The 21,240-nt window shown below is 40.1% G+C and overlaps 1 pseudogene; it reads left to right on the top strand.

The window, feature by feature from the left end:
- The first annotated feature begins 14,055 nt into the window (after window positions 1–14,055).
- Window positions 14,056–14,173, top strand: LOC124607825 (annotated as a pseudogene).
- Window positions 14,174–21,240: the final 7,067 nt, after the last annotated feature.

Below are 21,240 nucleotides of genomic sequence, written 5' to 3'. Positions count from 1 at the left end.
ACAACAAGCCCTGTATCTTATCTAATCAATGTGTAGTTCATTACGATCTAATGATGACTTTTTTAGACCTGTTGTCGCGGGGAAGCGTCTTTGGTTAGGAATCACTAGTAATCACAATGTCTTGAGTCTGATTCGTTCCAGCCACTTCTTAAGTTTTGAATAGTAATCATAAGGAATGACGGCAGGAAGCTTCCGGTTTAAAGAGCCGAAACGTTCAGGCAACAACATTGTCCTAGAGGGCGTAGGAACAGACAGTTTCACGATCAATGGGATGGGAAACCCCCCTGAAAAAGTGCAGTGATCAACGGCATGAGGACGTAGATAACGAGGAAAACCGAAGCATAGAACTATTTAGCTTTTTTTTTTTTTTTCAAAAAAAGTGAAAAGCCCTCTCTGAAAATCGTGATTATTTAATACCACATTCCATCCTTTTAGGGCATTATCCGATTACGTAGTATTCGGCAAACATGCATTGGTCAAAAAATGTGCTTTAAAGATTGTGGGCCTTGACATAACAGCATCCGCAGACTTAGAAGCACAAGGACCGCGCATAGGAACATATACAGCTAATCATTAGCTGATGAATCCCATTTCTGGCATGATTTCTACATTTGTGTGGTTTCCATATACCATATTTGTAGAGGCACTACGATCCATATGAGTACAGTCATATACCTGCTAATTTTTGACGTTCCCTAATAATGCGATAGTTATAATGTTCTGAAGAAGGGCGGTAAGTGCCTGAAACTGGTAGAGAAATTGCAAGATATACCCCAATGTCACGATCAAGGTGAGCCTATATTCTACCCTCCGCCTTCCCTTCCCCTCACCTCTCCACCCGCCACCGTCCCCTCATCCCTTCCCCTACATTGTAGGTCGATTTCTGAAGTGAAAACGGCAGGAAAATCAATATCGAAGATGGGGCGTCCTCCTTCGGCTATGTTACACAGCCTGCATGGCTGCCGGATTTCCCCTGTACATTTAGGATATGATTTAGGATCTTATCACTATAATTTATACCCAGCGTGGCTATATTTATGACATTATTATCTGTATCAGTATAATTTATGACTCACTATGGCCTCTGGATATTTTTCAAAGATAGCTTTGTCTTAATTAGTATAATTCATGAACAAATATGACCACTACAATGAAAACATTCTTGCCCAAGATGTCAAAACACATGCTACAGGCATTTACAAGCTTGAAAAGCAACAAAGTTGGCAATTACTGATTCAAGATGTTAAAACACATGCTGCAGGCATCTACAAGCTTGAAAAGCAATACAGTTGGCAATTACTGATTTACGTAATATCAAATTAAAACAAATGAAATATATATGTAACCAAAATTGCCGAAATAAGTTAAAAATATGAAATGAGGCAAATGCATCTAAAATAAGAACCTGTATTTTTTTGCTAGAAAATATAAGTTCACAGGCAGACTAGTCAAATACCTTCATTAATTCTTAATCATTTCACTTCCGCTACAAGGTAATGAAGTTCAAGTGTGTCTTATTGAAGCATTTATTTCAGACTGAAATGGAATGCACACTTTATTATAACATACTTTTGCCGGGCGGAGTGGCCGAGCGGTTCTAGGCACTACAGTCTGGATCCGCGCGACCGCTACGGTCGCAGGTTCGAATCCTGCCTCGGGCATGGATGTGTGTGATGTCCTTAGGTTAGTTAGGTTTAAGTAGTTCTAAGTTCTAGGGGACTGATGACCTCAGAAGTTAAGTCCCATAGTGCTCAGAGCCATTTGAACATACTTTTTATGTATTCTGATGCCAAGCACAGTCTTCCGTCTGACAACTTGTTTTTATAGATAGGGAAAGATCGCTCATCTTCACAAGCAGTCAACGGTGTATATCTGTACAGGGCGATTATGCTACGAACAGTAGTCTCACGTGGTTCTACTGTTTCACCATCAAGATAACAAGATTTGAGTATACAGGGCTCTTATTCAGCACAGATCGCATTTTACTGGGAACTGCACCACCAACTTCATCTAGTACAACCTTGACGTTCCAAATAGCATCTTCCATTACTTCCACAACCTCTTGGAGAGGCATACTTGTCTCCAGTGTGTTGATACTGTCGGGAAGCTAACTGAAGTGACTTCCGATGTCTGAAACTGAACTGAACTCTTGAGAACTGTTGAATGCTGACAAGGATTCACTCACATATACTGCAGGATCAAACGAAATGTTGTCCGTCACTGCCTTCAGAGTTTCAAAGTGATTATTGTAGAACATTACAGCTCAGTTCATGTTGCCCTTCTCCTTATCATTGGCTCCGGAGTCAGAGGTACGCCAGGCAGCTGCTGCTTGTAGCGTTGCACATCATAAGAACATTTCAAAAAGAGCTGATATCAGTGTACGTTTTTCTGGAAACTGATATCAAACTGTCTGTGGAACTCGTTGCAATGCAATAGCGGTACGTGTAACATACACTGAGTTTGGATAAATTACATCAAGCAATTTCCCCGCTTTCAACAGGTGTGCAGCTGCTTCTGTGTACGTCACTAGGACCCTCTCTTCTTTACGCCATGTAGCGATAGTGCCCTATGTCCATAAATAATGAATACAGCAAATGCTGAACTATTTGTTGTCTCCAAAGGTAGAGAGGAAATAGAATGGGGTTTAGATGCAGCGTCAGAGACCAAATTTACCAGCGTTAGATTAGCGGTGAAACGGCGTACAGCATCGTCTCATCAGTAGAAATCCCTACAGGTGACATGCCATTGTCAGCCCCGACTTTTTCTAATATGCCAACATAGCAAGAGTGCAGATAACTCTTCGTGAGAATGGACACCTTAGGAATGCGGCTGCAGTACTTCTGTTAGAAATGTTTAAATACAGATGTATAAAGTTTTTTCCAGGATATGTTCCCTGAAGTCACTGCAAAACAGAGTTCTTTGTAGAATACGCCATTAGATGATGTACGATGTCCTGCAAATTTTGTCTCACTCCAAAACGCTAAACATGCCTCAGCTGTTAGTGAAGTAGATGAGACAAACCAACAAACGCTTTGGTGTGTGGTTATTATTGGAGAACCTCGACAATCTTGATAGTGACGTTGGATAACATCAGTTACATTGCTAGTGGCACACTCCTTTGCAAGAAGAATGAGAATGTGTTTAAACATATTACAGAATCATTTTGGGATATTCTGGCAGTTAACATTTTTAATCAAGTAGATAATCAAGTGGTCTACCAAGAACTGTAGAGATTGGTTAGTCTATAGTGTTAAGAAGGTGCATAATTATCTTAGTGCTTAAACTCGGAAACGGCGAAACGTATCGAATTTTTTTTTCGTAGCAATTACTTCCCAGCACAACCTGCCTTGCAACACTTTACAAGCATTCCAGACTGTTTATGGCCACTGGAAACAGCAACTCGCCTACAACACTTCGTAGGGGAGTCGCAGGTGTAACATTGTTTTCACTACACTACGTCCCGTCAATTACCGTCAATTTTGACCTTTATGAAATGAAATCACGAATCCAATCACACAATTAAGTGGATGCTGTTTAGCCACGCAACGTGACTGGAATCCTAGGCGTCGTATTAGGTTGGTGTATAAGTTCACAGTGTTTTTCCGTATGTTTAATAAACACAACAGACACACATAACAGAGACTTTAATCATCAATAACATGTTATCCTTCACTATTTACAACAGTCTCCCATCGCCAGCGTAACTTTTCGACTCAGCGACACTAGAAATCAGGTGGTTTTGAGGCGAAGAACTCGTCGAGCCAAGTTCGGGGTGCATTTTCATCCGGAATGAAAATTCCTTGATGGCTGTCCGATAGAGAGGGGAAAAGATGAAAATCTGAGGAAGCAAGTACAGATGAATGTGGTGGGTGCGTAGTGACTTCCAAACCCAGCTTTTGTATTGTGCTTGTTGCCGTGCAAGCGTAATGCGGGCGGGTGTTATCATGGAGTAGGATAACTTCACGCTCATTTATGTTATTTTGGCTTAGAGCATGATGTGCCCATACACCCGATTCGTAAACCTTCTCCACTGTATGCAAATTCTGGAATGATCACAGTTCATCACATCTGCAAGTCGTCGACTGTACTGACGTGGATCGTTGTGGATTAATGCGTTTAAATGATCTTTATGAAACTCCATAGGTCTTCCTGAACGTGGAGAGTCACCAATGTCAAAAAGATCCTCCTGAAAAGGAGGAAATTGTATTCTTGCCCAGTACTTTCCAATACATTATACCCACATACGACGCAAATGCTTCTGGCTTCCTTCGCTGTTGTCAGACCTTTACTGGACCCAAAAAGAAATGTTCTTTTTTCTCCACTTGGCGTCCACAGATCCACTCACTATCTGCAAGTGACAAAATGACGATAAGTAAGCTCAAAAGGCAACAGTCAACTGAAATAGAAATTAAATAAACCCGTAGTAACCGGAATACGAACATGCGAAACAATAGCGCTATGAATTTATGCATCTACGTAACATTTAAATAATTTCATCATTAATACCATATCTGAAGTGCATTTAGAGTGAAACAAGACGAACGGCGATTAGAACGTAACGCGTACGAATATCTGAACGTCAACAGATTTTGGTAATACATAGCTCTGCACTGCACATTCTGATACTCAATGCACAAAATTTACATAATAGCGACGGTGAACCACGATCATGCTCCTCATTCTCTATGCGTCTGTTAAATAGTAGCTCCCATTGCGCCAATGATTGATTAACCCGCCGTCCACCACGTCTGCAGTCCAGCGCCGGCCAGACCCTGTTACGTGCATAATGAACTTTGCTGCGGCGTCATTACCCACCAATAGGCAGGCGTAAAGCGCGTGTCGATTGGAGGCCGCTCGGCGCTGCACTTGTCCATTCATACCAAATGCGCAGTGTGAAATGCACGATACTCAGCTGCCATTGGAGACGTCGCGTAGAGTATTAAACTATTAGCAGTGTTGTTCGATCTGACCGTGATGAACGTATCCGTGGTTAGGCGTGTCACAGCAATCGTTAAGCCAGGGAGCGTAGATCGTAAGCAGCGCAACAGAGAATCGAAAGATTTATAAGGTATTTACAGCTCAATAAATAAAACAACCACGGAAAATCGAAGGTATGGCGACAATCTCCACAGTGGCAAAAATAATTTGGAGCAAGGTCTGAACTGAACAATTATTCTTCGCGATTTCACAACTAAAAGTGCCACAATATGGCTTTACAGACTGTGCTAAATATTTACGCATTTCTCTCTGCATTTATTAGCAATTTTATGGTCCCTGAAGCATGCGAACGAGATGTAAGCAGGAAGTAGTTGGGTTTCGACAACGCTCTAATGTCCTGACAGATGGCACTACCGAAGGGCGTCCTGCTCTCCGTCCGAACAGGCCTTGGAGGACCAACGGCACCGACCGACAGCTGTTGTCATTCTCAGCCCATAGGTGTCACTGGTTGCGGATATGTTGCGGCATGTGGTCAGCGCACCACAGCCCGGTTGTCAGTTTTCGTGACCGTTTTCGCAGTAGCGTAACTCATCTATTGCCTTCACGAGGGCTTAGTGCACCCTGCTTGCCAACAGCGTTCGGCAGATCCGGACGGTCTCCAGCCAAAGCGCTAGTCAAGCCTACGATGACCTGACGGGAACCAGTGCTACTACAGCGGCAAGTCTGTCGGCGAAGAGCATTCTAATCTATTACAAAAATTAGCACACCTACTACAGTAATGTCTTCAGCACCGTAGTGTTGAGGTAAAGGTCTCATTTAGAAAATACTGTGCCATCACACTTGAAAACTACGATTACTGTTGGTAGTTCATCCGGAGCAAAATGCGCAATCTTTCTGTAAACTGGCAGTAATATAACAGAACAAACTATGCTTAGAGGTATCTGGCTGAAACTCCAACAGACGTTAAGAAATGAGGTACACTGTCTTCAGACCGACAAGATTTGTGTCTAGGCACTGTAGCTCAATCAGTGCTGGATGTGTTCTTTAAATGGGCGAATATTAATATTGTTTACATCAAATTTTATATTATTAAAACCAAGATCAGTGTGAAAAAGATTCCCAGAAAATAGCACTTCAACATAAATTTTGTAAGTCATTTATTAACATTTCTTTATTTATTACGACGTTTCGAGTATTTCCGTCGTCAGTTATTAAAAGGGCGTGGGACTCCTAAAATAAGGTTCTGTGTCAGTATCTTCTCTTTTATTTCCAAAATATTCAGAGTGATCGTGGACTCATATGCGAAATTCATTTCCTTTGTTAATATCTTATTGTTAAATAATGAAGATACGAATATTTTGCAGAAGAAGTCTGTTATATTGGAAAGTCAGTGTGACACTGTGTGTGATGCAGTGATGTATAATTCATACAGGCCATGTAACAGTAATCACAGAGATGGGAAAAAATCTGATCTGACAATTGCGCAGATGTGGAACTAAATAGTGTAACGTTCTTTTGAAAATAATTAATGCTTTAAGATTGCGTTGAGTGAATGTCTGAACTGTGAAACGGATATATAACTCGAATTGTCATGTTGCGTGTTGGAAGGGCAAATTTACTTGCGTTATTGTTTGCAAAACTTTACACGAATTGACTGGGCAATGCAACTCCCAGTACCTATAAAGAAATTCAATCACTGTAAAATACATTCAGCCCCTTAGCCAATGCATCATCTGGACGTGTTCAAATTGGTAACTTTGGTCCCTGTGCTCATAGCAAATAAATTAAATTGTCTTACCTCTAAAGAAGCAACGGAGTAACGCGAAATATTATGGTGTCTTACAAAAATGTAAATGTGCTAGCTACAGGCTCAGCGATGTGCAGGGCTGGCTGTAATATTTTGAAATGCACACGAAATTGTTTTGGCTGATAAACGAGAACATTTAAGAAAACCCAACTTCTTTAAAAAATATATGACCTTGACAGGGAGGCAGTACTGATTGTGATGAATTACTAACACTAAGTTCTTAGCAAAATTATATTTCAAGTTAGGTTTGCCTTTTCAAAAGCATCTGTTAATTGAAGTTACATTACTCACAACTGATTCACAAACAATGAGATTTAAACAGCAAGTATTATCTAACTTTATTAATCCAAGATAAATTCAAATCATCAAATTAAATATAGCTTTGTTAACAAATCTTAGAAAAATTACAAATTGAAATATCTAAGCAGCCTTTTTATCAAAACGGTTTACGTACATTCTGGGTTTACTCAGCAATTACAAACTGTCTTTAAGAAACCATACACTATTTTGTACTCCGCTTTAATATGTTCTTGTTTAATGATGTTCTCTGATATATGTTCTTGTACGATGTCTTGTGGTTAACATAATAATGAAGTGGTTTACGCGTAATAAAAGTGTGATATGATTCATGAACAAAATCTTTCACACTGACTATGCATTGCGTAAACTGGTATGAAGATACTGCAACTCCTAGACGCACCGAACTGTGAGTCGAAATTCCTGCCTTTCGTGGGCAAGCGCTTTACCGATTCAACTATCCAAGCGCAATTCCCAACCGGCTATCACAGATTTACCTCCGCTCGTACTTTCTCCCCTCCCATCCAAAACTCTCAGTTCTCTTGCATAATTTGCGGGAATTGCGCTGCTGGATGAAAGGATACAGTGGAGAGTTGCTTTGACCACAACCGAGGGGATTTTTTTCAGGACTAACAGTTCTGGTGTAACGAAAACCAAGCTTCAGAGGTATACCAGTCGAGTATGGTGATAAAATAGCTCCATATTTAGCAATTATATACAACCGCTCGCTCACAGAAAAATCCGTACCTAAAGACTGGAAAATTGCTAAAGTCACACCAATATTCGAAAATGGAAATAGGAGTAATCCGCTGAATTACAGGCCCATATCACTAACGTCGTTTTGCGGTAGGGTTTCGAACCACACGAAGTAATGAATGCTATCCACAGGGGATGTCAAATTGATTCCATATTTTTGGATTTCGAGAAGGCTTTCGACACCATTCCTCACAAGCGTCTTCTAACCAGACTGTGTGCCTACGGAATAACGCTCAGTTGTGCGACTGGATTCGTGTTTTTCTGTCAGAAAGGTCACAGTTCGTAGTAATAGACGGAAAGTCATCGAGTAAAACAGAAATAATATCCAGCGTTCCCCAAATAAGTCTATATTGTTTGTAATCTATATTAACAACATAGGAGACAATCTGAGTAGCCCATTTAGATTGTTGGCAGATGACGCTGTCATTTACCGTCTTGTAAAATCATCAGATGACCAAAACGAATTGCAATTTGATTTAGATAAGATATAAGTAAAGCGCGGAAAGTGGTGGTTGACCCTGAATAAAGAAAAGTGTGAAGATATTCAAATGAGTACTAAAAGAAATCCGCTAAATTTCGATTACCTGATAAGTCACACAAATCTTAAGGCTGTAAATTCAACTACATACTTAGGGATTACAATTACAAATAACCTAAATGGGAACGATCACATAAATAACGTTGTGGGTAGAGCAAATCAAAGACTGCGATTCATTGGCAGAATACTTAGAAGATGCAACAGGCCTACGAAAGGGCTGCTTACACCACGCTTGTCCACCATATTCTGGAGTATTGCTGTGTGGTGTGGAATCCGCATTAGGTGGGACTGACGGATGACATGGGAAAAGTTCAGAGAAGGGCAGCTCGTTTTGTATTATCGCGAAATAGGGGAGAGAGTGTCATAGACATGATACGTGAAGTGGACTGGCAATCATTAAAACAAAGGTGTTTTTCATTGCGACGGGATCTTCCCATGCAATTTCAATCACCAGTTTTCCCCTCCGGTTGCGAAAACATTGTTGGCACCCACCTCCATAGGGAGACATGATCATCACTATAAAATAAGTAAATCAGGTCTCGTACAGAAAAATTTAAGTGCTCGTTTTTCCCGTGCGCCGTTCGAAAGTGGAACGTTAGAGAGATAGCTTGAATGTGGTTTATTGAACCCTCTGCCAGGCACTTTATTGTGAATATGGGTAATCACATAGATGTAGATGAAGACCCCCCTGAAATGGATGAACCATAAGACGGCAATCTTATAATGATCCAAGAACTAAACGAGGTCCTCAGTGGAACAAAAAAATGGAAAGCAACAGGCACCGACGGCATAAATACCGAGTTACTTAAATACAGGGCATAACTTTCATACCATCTTCATTTACACAAAGTGTGTTGGCAAAGCGATAAATTCAACACCGTGGACGGTAGCAGATCTAATTGCAATCTTTAAAAAAGATAAATGAAATGATTGCAATAATTATTGTGGAATAACATTAGCGGACACAGCGTATAAGGTTTACGCCGATATAATAAACCGAAGTCTATAAATTATCGCCAAAATAGTTTTAAAAAATCAAGATCCCGTACTGATAATGTTTTCACACTCTAAAAAAATTGCAGTAAAACAAAGAAACAGGGAAACACACATCGCATTTCTAGACTCAACGAAAGCCTTCGACCATGTAGATAGCATGGGACATATTACTTAGGGAAAGATATCCTCAGCATATAATGAAGGTGACAGAAGGTGTACTACGCCACCCGGCAGACACGACCACCCTCGTTGAAACAACAAAACGATCAGACAATACAGAGGCACAGTGACACGTAGGATGAGAGCAACGTCGCGCGTTAGGAATCAACACCTTAGTTTCGCTCAGCTGTAACATAAGAATCTGCTTTGTTAGCTCTATTGAGGAAGTAATCAATTCGACTTCATACTAAAGACTATACCTAAGATAACCAGCGCGCGTAAGCTTCTGTATTGGAAGTATCGTCCGTCCGGATCACAATGCAGGCACTTCTACTTGGATACTGAATTCTCTCAATACAGCCCACACTGCATGCTACTACGAAGATGTTGTGCACTACAAAATTTCCACAGATACTGGTTTGAGAAGCTATGCAGCTATCGGAATACGATAATAATAATATTAATAACCCATCTTACTATTAAAAGTTCTACAAGGTTCATACGAATAACCGCCACGAAAGACGATCTCAGCTTCAATGGAAAATGTTGTGGACTTCGATGCACGTTGGATAGAAAATCAGATACTCGACCTCACCACTCACTACCTCAAATTAAAACTTTCAGTACGTAACTCTACTACACGACAACGACCTCGCTGAGCAACGGTGTAACAGAGATGTTCCACTCTTTTATAAAAAGTATACGATCTTTCGTACTTCGCAATACTGTACAAATGTCTTTCCAATTCATAATCACAAATAAACTGCGAAGAAACTGTTAACTGCAATTTGCTTGTCTGCTCATTGAATTAATGTTTATTTTATGTCGCACTTTCAGTGGAAAAATTTATTTTCTTGTTTACTTGAGGATATTAGAGATAACTTCTGAATGTTTCATCCACTGCACAAAAATATCGTTGCGTTACTTGAATAGCAGTGTATTAATTCGTTTTAAAATTCTCATTCCCTCAACAGTTCCATTTAAATAAAACCCTGGAGATAATTTCTCTCCTTTTTTTTAACATAAGTAATATGAAATAATTTCTCTCTTTGTAAAATAACAAATCTGAGCTAGGCCTAATATTCCTATTTATTTGAGAATTAATATATTTGCTTTTTGTAACATTACAGAGTTTCCTTTATCTAGTCTGACTTCCTTTCGCTCCTTTACTGTACAATATTTGTCTTTTGTTCGTTTACTATAAAACTGAGCTTTACTTTTAAAATAGCTTTGAATATTAAATATGGAGCAAGTAAAACTCGGGACGCTATTTTTATTCTTAAAACAGAAGTTGTTCTGTCTCTTTTACCTATATCCTTTCTTGTACAGGTACAGGTCAGCTTCGATTTTACGAGTACTAGCCAATCAAACAAACCTCTCAGCGGAAAAAAGAACATCGGTCTCACCGCCGCTTTTAAACTTCTTGAACTTTAACATAGACACAAAACTAATTCCACTTCCGGCGTTGACTTTGCACGGATACACTACCACTGACATTACCTAAAATGTAGCAATCGAACGACAGGAGAGAGAATTAGCTTCTCATCAGTAACAATGGCTCCTACTTTATCGTTTAGGCTTTTATAGGAAAAGCTACCAAATTCGAGACCGCACGTGCAGATCTCTTACTGACAGATTGGTTCTCGTTAACCTTAACTAAAATACATAGATGCTCACGCTAACGTCTCAAAATAATCCCCGAAAACTCACCATTTCCTAAGCGCTTGCTTTCTCCTTCAAATCTATTAATACAACAATGCAGAGGCACTATTTCCTTAGTGCGTGCTCTCTCCATCTTAATATTCAAATAGAGACTTCGCGTGGTAAAGACACTTATCTCCCACAGCAAAATGAAAAACCTCCAATCTGAGATACGGATCGCCTACAAACGTGCGGCTCTCAATCTATACTTCGTTCAGTTACTGTTTTGGCATAAAATGGCCAGCCACGAGAAACCAATCCGAAACTACAATACACTGTAGCCACTGCTACCACAGACAAAATTCACTTGACGCTTTTCGTCCCAGAAAGTGAGATCAAATTTATCACATATTTGTGTAACTGTCTTTCAAACAAGCCAATAACAATCTCTCGGCATTCTCCTGACCGACTGTAGCGTTTTTCTCAAAAACTCCAAAGTCTAATACCGATTCGGACTGATGTTAGTCCACTTACCAACCGACAACAGCAAAGTAAATTTCTCATGGAGAAAACCAGGAACCATTTGCGATGAGCAAACATAGCATCCTAATGTTCACTTTTAACGATAGTTGGTCTTTCTTTACGGCTGTCATTGGAGTCTTGCGATCGCAAGCTGCGCCGTAGATGTCTTTGCAGCAAGCCGCTACACATCAGTCGTTCGTGCTTAGTGAACTCGCTGACTTTTATCGTATTTTGCTGCTCAGATATTTTCAAGTGACAATCTGTACAACATTTTACAAAAGTTGGTGTAAGAGCACTTTCCAAACAATCCATTACACCCTTGTTTCTTTTCATAACAGCAAATTTTGCTAAAAATCCGAGGTGACACCTAGTAGTAATGGCGATTTAACACAATACACATCTCAGCACATTACATAAGCCTATGTAAAGGTACAAAAGGAAGAATAAAAACTATCCATGCTACATTAGAAAACATACCGATAAATCAAGGTGTTCGATAATCCCCGTATTTTCGTATATACATTGACGATTTGATTGAAACATGGAAACAACCAATTGAGCCGGGCTTGAGATTATCACATAACATTTTTAAATACGCCTTGCAGTTGACAAGGTAGTGAGACTTCGCTACAAAGATCCATCTATAGACTGATCCAGATTTCTAAGGAACATAGTAAGAAAATATCTATTCCCAATACAAAAGAGAGAGTTCTCTAAGGGACAAAATCGTTGAAAACTTAGATCGTAATAGGAAACCAACTCACTGAACAAGTTACTTCAATTACCTTGGAAATATTATGAGGTACCAAAGTGAAATCGACACTGACAACAAACTGTAGAAGCATCGAATGAAATGTGGAACAATGAACAGAACATTGAGAAAAAAAAGCGAGAAAAGACGTAAAAATCAAATTTAATATGGTAATGGCCACCTCGGATTCCTAGTTGGAAGCTAAACCTGAACAACTACTAAAAAGCAAGAAAGTAGATTCCAAGCGGTAGAAATGAAATTTCTAAGAGGACTTAGGGGCTGTACGAGATTAAATAGATTAAAAAATTAAGACATAAGAGCAGAGTTTGGAACGTGTGTTATAAATACGATCACGAGTGATTAACAAAGCTGGCTAGAACACCTACAAAGAATGCCAGATTCAAGATTTTTAAAATAAGCCTTGAATTTGAAGCCGTCAGGTACCAGATCGGTAGGAAGACCAAGGAAAAGATGCACGTCATTGTGTTTTATAAGACTGAACAGGCCTACTGCATAAACGGTAATGGAAGAAGAAAATAATTTTCACTCTGCTGCTGAACGTGCAAATTTTGTTAATGATTAACTCGAACTTAAGATTTTTCCCTTTTGTGTGCCTACTGAGCTACCCAATTGGCAGAAAAAGTAAGGGTGCCGGTCGTACATAGTTCATGGATACCTCAGGAACTCTAATGTGAACATACTAATTCAATGACAGGCAAATAAGGCTAGAAAAAACGAACAATTTAAGACACTACATTGAGAAGAAAGTAACGTAACAGTAGCTAGTCTTACGGGCAAAGCTGTCACGCTAAAGCGAACTTTTTATATGTTTTTGGATTAACCCTTAAAATGACGAAAGATCACACCGCTGTAAGTAATTTAGATGTAAGGAAGAGGGGTCATATTTAATTTTTTATTGTTTGGGTCCACTGACAACCACATGAAATAACTTATGTCTTCGTTCTTTCCTCCTTTCTTTCTTTCCAGTAGGTCTCCATTCTTCACCTTTATTTATTTCTTCTTTCTATATTGCACCTGTCTGTTTCTTTGTTATCTCCTGGAAACCACTGAAACGTTTTACTTTCGCTGTGAACTTTTCTATGTTTGCTAATTCTTCTTCTGTTATTTCTGTCTCCCTAAGGTCTGCAGCAACTTCTTCAATGCACGTCATTGATGTTATTTGTGTTTCTGTCAAAAAAGTTAAAAATTCATTTCGTTATTCTTTTTCCACGTAGCCTTTTTAGATGTCCTTAGAACACACGTCTTCTCTTCGTCATTGTCTAATATTCGTTCTATTTGTAAGATAAACTTCTTTATTACTTCATAATTTTCATTTTCCATTGTAGTTCCCCGATTGTTTTCATTTCGTTCTTTTGCATTTCACCTACTTCTTTTGCTATATTTGACTAAATACGTTCTGTAGCATACAGGCATTCTCGTCTAATGTCAGTGTTGTAGTATCAGGATTTTGCATTTATGGAAACAGATTTCCTGTTGTCCTTGCGAAGTTACCTTCTTTGTCCAAGACATTTGGTTGTATTACTTCACCAATATATTAAAATTTTGTAGACGTTTTCTTTTCTTCCATAATCAGTTTCCGTGTATTTCGGTGCCTCTGACGCATTCCATTTCATCTCATTATTTATTTCGTGCAACGGCCTTGCCGCAGTGGATACACCGGTTCCCGTCAGATCACCGAAGTTAAGCGCTGTCGGGCGTGGTCGGCACTTGGAGGGGTGACCATCCGGGCCGCCATGTGCTGTTGCAATTTTTCGGGGTGCACTCAGCCTCGTGATGCCAATTGAGGAGCTATTCGACCGAACAGTAGCGGCTCCGGTCAAAGAAAACCATCGTAACGACCGGGAGAGCGGTGTGCTGACCACACGCACCTCCTATCCGCATCCTGAGTGAGGATGACACGACGGTCGGATGGTCCCGATGGGCCACTTGTGGCCTGATGACGGAGTGCTTTAGTGCTTTATTTACTTCGTGCTGCGAAGCTGTGTCCTCTACCCTCCCGCAATTATGCAAAGACAATTTTCTTTCAGTGTTCTAATTTTGATTTAGCGATTGAAGGTTTATTCATCTCCACAACTTAAGTTTTTAGAGCACTTGCCAGTTAAATGCAAATGTCCGAAGTTCGAGTTACATTTCGGCTCACATAGGTTAAATCTTCTAGGAAATACAAACGCCGCTGCATTCTGCGATACTGCAGTAGAATAGGAACATAGTGGGTGGCATATTTTCAGAGGAGAGCAGTTAGGTCCTCGTTTGCATCTGAAGACCAAAGATACTAATTGCTGTGTACATACAGCCCTGACATCCGCACCGCAGAGACACGTCAAGGTACAGAGAAAATCCTACACCACAGTAATCCATTCAGAAGAGTGTTGAAGTTTAGTGATAATGATATGTAGGAAAAATTTTGTCAGCGAGCTGTCTCTCTCAGCAGTGAGAGCGTGTCTGTGAAATTCCTGGCCTTGGCGGCACATTTACATTTAGAGAGGAGCTGGCGCTGTGGCGCTGCATGACTGCCTCTCTGCTCTCAGAGCCGCCAACGCCTAGGCTGTCAACAGCGGCCGTAGCTCGCGGCGTCGCATTAAAGCGAGTTGCAACTGCTCCGCGCCGCGCCGTGTTGCACCGGATCCGGTGAGACACCTGCTAATTGAAGACGTAATGAAGATGTCAGCTTCGGTAGCGAACTGCTGCCGCTGGAGTAATTTCGGGTTCGTACTTCAGACTGTCATGTCACACCAGCTGAAATATAACTCCCAGTAAAATTATTCTCTTTCAAAGACAGTATCAGGTCTTCTGTAGATAATGGGTCAGCAAATTCATATTCTTTAGGAAAGAAACCTTGTTTCGCGAAGTGTCAAGCACCCAGCGCATGTTGGTCTATCGATTATTCATATGATTTTTAATTAAACGCATCCCTGTTGGTTTTTGGCCGGCCGGAGTGGCCGAACGGTTCTAGGCGCTACAATCTGTAACCGCGCGACCGCTACGGTCGCAGGTTCGAATCCTGCCTCGCGCATGGATGTGTGTGATGTCCTTAGGTTAGTTAGGTTTAAGTAGTTCTATGTTCTAGGGGACTGATGACCTCAGAACTTAAGTCCCATAGTGCTCAGAGCCATTTTCTGTCGGTTTTTGTACACATTCTAAGGTGATTTCTGAACGAATAACGATTTTTGAGTTGCTTGCATAGTGTACGTGATGTCTCTGCCAGGGCAATCATCGTCGCATCTAGAAATAAGAAACTTTCCCGCAGATATATGGGGACGTAGCTATACGAGCTCAGTCACATAAATCCGAATTGGTGAACGTCAATCCCTGTTTGTTTATGTGGTTGACGGGGAGTGCGATTGGTCAGCGTTGTTATAATTACTAACGAAATCCATATATCCATACTACCAGAGAGGAAATAAACAACTAACAGGAATAACAGGTAAGAAAGATTACATATTAATCTTCGGTGTAGCCAAGAAAATGAAAATTTGGCAGAAAGGTTTTGCCGGATCGCTACCCCTTTAAGGCCCAGTTGTACAGTCTCCGGTTAGCACCCGCTTAAGTTCTGTCGTCAGAACAGGGCGGAAAACGCGTTGTAGGAACGTAATAACGCCTCACGGGAGAATAAACGAGGGATGACTAAACTGGTGATACTGGCAGGAATATGAAGTTAACCGTAGAATAAGATTTACAATGGCAGGAATAGCTACAGAATTGTTGATGACAAGAGTGTTTGCCAAAAGGAACGTGGACATTACACAAATTACATGGAAGAATAAGACGATTCCAAATTTACATAAAATTTGTGTTCAACTTCTTTTTGATTTCATGTTTGAGAAACTGGAGTTTAAATGAAATTTGAAAGTACTTCTTAACATAAAACGTTTTGCTTGTAGTAAGCCTAATTGGCATTTGATATTGGTACTTTGTGAATTATATTCGGGAGTGTTCTTTATGTAAATCAGGTAGATAAAAATGACCGTTTGTGCCAAAACAGTCTCGCTTATTTGGCGTGTGTTCTAATTAATTGCTGCAATATCTGAAAGGCATATTTCCTATTATCTAGCAGACAGTGACAAAACAGACGTTATCAAATCGAGAAACCACACCAGTCTTGGATACTATTCGCGTTAACAGCCATTTCAGTATTAGACAACGACATTTTGATTTTACATGTAGCAAAACGTTTGACGAACTGTGATGAGGAATGGATTCTTTTCGCAGAAAGGAAAGCACGTCGTTTAAAGCTGTAGCAAAATTAGAGAGAAAAAATGATGGGACCTAAGGATTAAAGATATGTGTACTGTCTTGCTTGCCTCTTGTCTTTTATGGTTTTATGTTTCCTATATTTAATTTTATGTCGAACAAAATAGAAAGTTATTAGCTAATAGACAACAAAGAGTGCATATTTTCCGAAGAGTTCTCACTCTCCTAGATACAAATAATCCCACCCGGTATTAATTGCGAGGTTTTTTAATTAAAAAGAAGGCGGGATTAGGATATCAAACCGACCGTCTTGGAGCAGGAAAGAAATCGCAGGACATTCACATTTCCATTGTCCTGAATATAGGTATGATGGCATCCATTACAAAATATACATGTTTGAATTCCACAGAGATAAATACATTGACGTGCGACAGAAGAATGCTGTATGAAGCGTGACACTGCACGTTTGCACACTAAAGATCAAATAACATGTCTTAAATTTCCTCGAACATTTATGTTTGTATATCAGACTCTACAGAAAGATGTGCGCTTCAAAATGAACATAATTTAGAAAAATTGATTTTTGAAAATTTTTTACATCCTACTGGAACGCTCGAGGGGGTGTGGGGGGTGGTGAGGGGTGTGGGGAGAGGGTGACTAACAAGTTTTTTTCCTTGTTCACAAATATAGTAGATCCGGGGCTGAAAAACGGTAATGCCTCTGACTTTGAAAACATCTTGGTGTCTTAAGTCTGATCATAATTGCCCGTTCATTAATGAAGGCGCATGAGCGAATTTTTGTCTTTAAAATCTTCCTTCACAAAATAGCACCTCCAGCGCAGGTTCTTTCCTTTTGCGAGACACCACTGTATATCCTGTCATACTTGATTATTCTTGTAAAACCTCTTAATTCATTTTTAGTTTCTGTTATAAGTCTATATTTAATGATTTTCATTCATATTCCATTTCTGCTTTATTATCTCTGTAACTGATTATATTCCAAGTAGACAATCTGAATGCAGCGTGTACTCGAAATTGTTGAATTTTAAGACATTCTTCAATTTATCCGTTCGGCTGGCTTTCTTTATGGCGATTTTGACAATGGAAACTCCCCATCGCATCACCCCCAGATTTAATGGTAAAATAGCCCAGTGGATAGACCGTCAAAAACTGAACACAGGTCAAGCAAGTAAACAGGATGAAGATGTACTGAACTATAGAAAAAAGGAGCAAAATAGAAAAGTGAATGGTCCAAACGTAATATGTGCAGTATTGAGCTGCGTTAATGACACTAGGGTCGTGGTTGTGTGGCTCGGTGTTAGTGGCGGGGGAGGGAGGGGGGGGGGAGGGGAGATCTGGGTTCAAATCTCTCTCGTACCCCAATTCCCCTTTTTTTTTCTTTTTCTTGCTTTTTGCATAGAATTATGAACTGTCCGTCTGGTTATCAACGTGCCTGTTCACTGTATTTAAATTTTTGTCTGTATCACGGTGTAAGGGACCTCTAGACGTACGTACCTGCTACTTGTTCTACACAACTACCTCATTTTATGACTCTTGCGTTCTGCTTTGGATATTTTTTTGACTGTTGAATTCGTTTATTGTAACGTACTTCACACTCACAAACTTTTTTTTTATTCATTTCTGTGAACGGTCTATGTCGCATATCGCTTGCTCTTATTATTCATCACATTTCCTTATGACGGTAATATATTCCTATCACGTGACTCCTATTCTGTGATGAATAGTCAGGGCTGCGTGGACCTCTCACAGAAATGAGAACAACGAGTAAACGAGTGTGAACTTTGTTATAACGGAGTAATTAAAAAGTCAAAATTTTCAAAATGGAAATCAAGAGGCATAACATGTGGTTCCTGTGTGGAACAATAGGAGACACGAACGTCTTGAGGTCCCTTGGTCACACGTCGCTTTTGCCGATGGACACCACATCACGGCACATACACAAATTTGAATAAAGCAAACAGACACGTCAATGACGGGACGGACACTTCGTAAATTTAAGAAAAAACAGCATCGGGCACTAGCGAGATTTGAAGCAAGCTCTTCCCCTCTGCATTCTAACACCGTGATTACGCAACCAGGACACAACGGTCATTACCGTCCCTCAGTATTGCACATATCAAATTTGGACAGTACACTGTTTCTATTTAGCTTCTTTTTTCTACAGTTCGTTACACCTTCTTCCTGTTTTCATGTTTGATCTGTGTTCGCTTTTTGACGGGCTATCTAAAGGGCCAGCGTACCACTAAATCTGAGGGAGCTGCGATGAGGAGCTTCCCACGTGAGTAAAGTCACAATTTCTCCCCTACATGATACCGGCCTGTAGACAGGGTAGCCACTTTTAGGTATCCCGGCATACTTGTGTTTCTTTTGTTTTGGTTGTGTTCTTCAGAAGGGTGCCTTCACTGCAGCTATACGTCCATCTCTTCAGGTTTTCTGTTTCCTTCCCTGGTTTTCACCAACGTTGTCTCCTCCATGCGGTCGGGTTCGCTACGCCTAAAAGCTTCCCTGCGTGGTCAGCTGCTGTTCTTCTGACTCCTACCCAAGAGGCCTGTGTCAGGAGCTTAAGCGTAGCTCTCTCGTTAGTAACAGTGCGTGAATATTGTAGCCACAGTAAGGCCGCTGACCTCGGGAAGGTTTTTTTTTCACACTGTGACAGAGAAGCAAATTCCATTTAGAACGAACAACTCTAATTGAAGAACACAGTAATTTAGAACGTTTTCAAGACATACTGTATCGTTAAAAAGTTGATAATATTCACAAAGGCCAACTGATTAGAACTGAATGTACCGAATTTATAGCTGATCGTATATTCTTACCGTAGTTCTCTGTAATTGACACCTCTACATCAGCTTCTGCATGAATATACATTATTTATACACATTATATTTTAAGACTATTTTATACACATACGCAATTCTTGATATTGAAAAAAATATTTACCCATTATTCGAAATTTTAGTAAAGTTTTCTAACACTTTTTTACCTTACATTTTCATGACCAGGTGCTGGAAAATGTTGTTTAACCAAACCGTTCGTTCGTTTAAGAATGAATTGAGCAGCAGCTTAAAATGTTGCGCGATGTCATTTGTACAATTTAGAAAAGCTGTAGAACATAATAATAAAAACATCTTTAAAAAGAGTTTAGTTTTTTTTATAAATAAAATATATAACCGACTGAAACCAAACACTCCTCTCACCACCAGCCTGTAATTTTGCCGAGAATGTATCGGAGGTGCTACTTTGTTCATTGTTATGTGTGAAATTTATAATTTAAGCAGCGACTAGCCTCAAATATGGTTTACAAAAGCTTATGTCAAATTATTACCGGTTTCGGATTTATTACATATCCATCTACATGTGGCCTTACAGTTTACCTTGCTTTCCTGCTGGGATTTTATTTTGTATTCGTTCGTAGATTGGCGCAGTTAGATAAACAAAAAGGTTTTCCATCACAGTTCAGTAAAATTACGAAAGATTTCTTTTTACTTCACATAAACTTTCACGAATTGATTTTAATATTAATAAAACATCAAAGGTGGCGAAAACTTATGGGATTCACCTCCTGACAAGATAGTATTCTTGAGTAACTTCGACAAACAATACAAGTTGGACTTTCCGCTTTCATCGTCAACAGAATTCACATTACGTTGCTGAAACTGAAATACTTTGAGTCCGGTGACATTATTTCCAAGATATAGAAAAGTTTTCCTGGGGGGATTGGTAAGTCATTAAATCTTGGGAAAACACCTCGACTCCGGTCGGTTTCATATTATGGTGGTTATCATTTACACGCCATTCAGGTGACGGTCGTGGTAAGAATAGTTTTCTAAATAATTCGAACTCTTTTTTACTTCAAACTCATGGTGTGATTATAAATGTATGCCATCTGTGGCAATGTACTTACCGATTGATTTACCGAGACAAAATTCAGGACTCGCACTCACAGCCCTACATCCGCCAGTAGGTCTCACTTATTCTCCGAACATCACAGAAACATTTGCACCGCTAGCGTTTGTGGTAAATGTCTGTGAAGCCTGGAGAGTAGGGGAGAGAGATCGGCAGGTAAAGCTGTGAGGCAGGTCGTGCGTGGGTCGTGCCTGGATAGTTCACAATCAAAAACATTGTAGCTAAAGGCCAGGATCGCGACTCGACATACATTTTTTATGTAACACGATACTTCGTAAGAACGTACCCTCCACTGCAGAGTGAAAGTGACAGTATGAGTCACACAAGAGTTCGATGAATGTATGTAAATACCACAAGCGGAACACAATACCATTCCTATCTCATACCATTATTTCTATAAAATAGTAGCAAGTTCAGGTAAATGGTGGTGGTCAGCGATCACGCATCCTCCTCTCCAAAGTAGGCCACAGAGACTAAACAGTGGTGAGATACGGTGACACTTGTGGCCAGGGCAGATGCGACAGTTCATCTTCGTGCTCACGATATCACTTCTGAATGATATGATATTCTAGTGTCTGTGGTATTCCGAATACGATGCAGAGTTGTATGCCTGCATGTCCAAAGGAACAGGCACTCAGACGACTACAGTCGTTACGAAATACATTAAATATCATCGCATTTGCGAATATGGACAACC

Source organism: Schistocerca americana, chromosome 3, assembly GCF_021461395.2.
Source record: "Schistocerca americana isolate TAMUIC-IGC-003095 chromosome 3, iqSchAmer2.1, whole genome shotgun sequence".
Lineage (NCBI taxonomy): Eukaryota > Metazoa > Arthropoda > Insecta > Orthoptera > Acrididae > Schistocerca > Schistocerca americana.
Note: the sequence above shows the minus strand (reverse complement) of the source record. Positions and strands in the feature narration are given on the sequence as shown.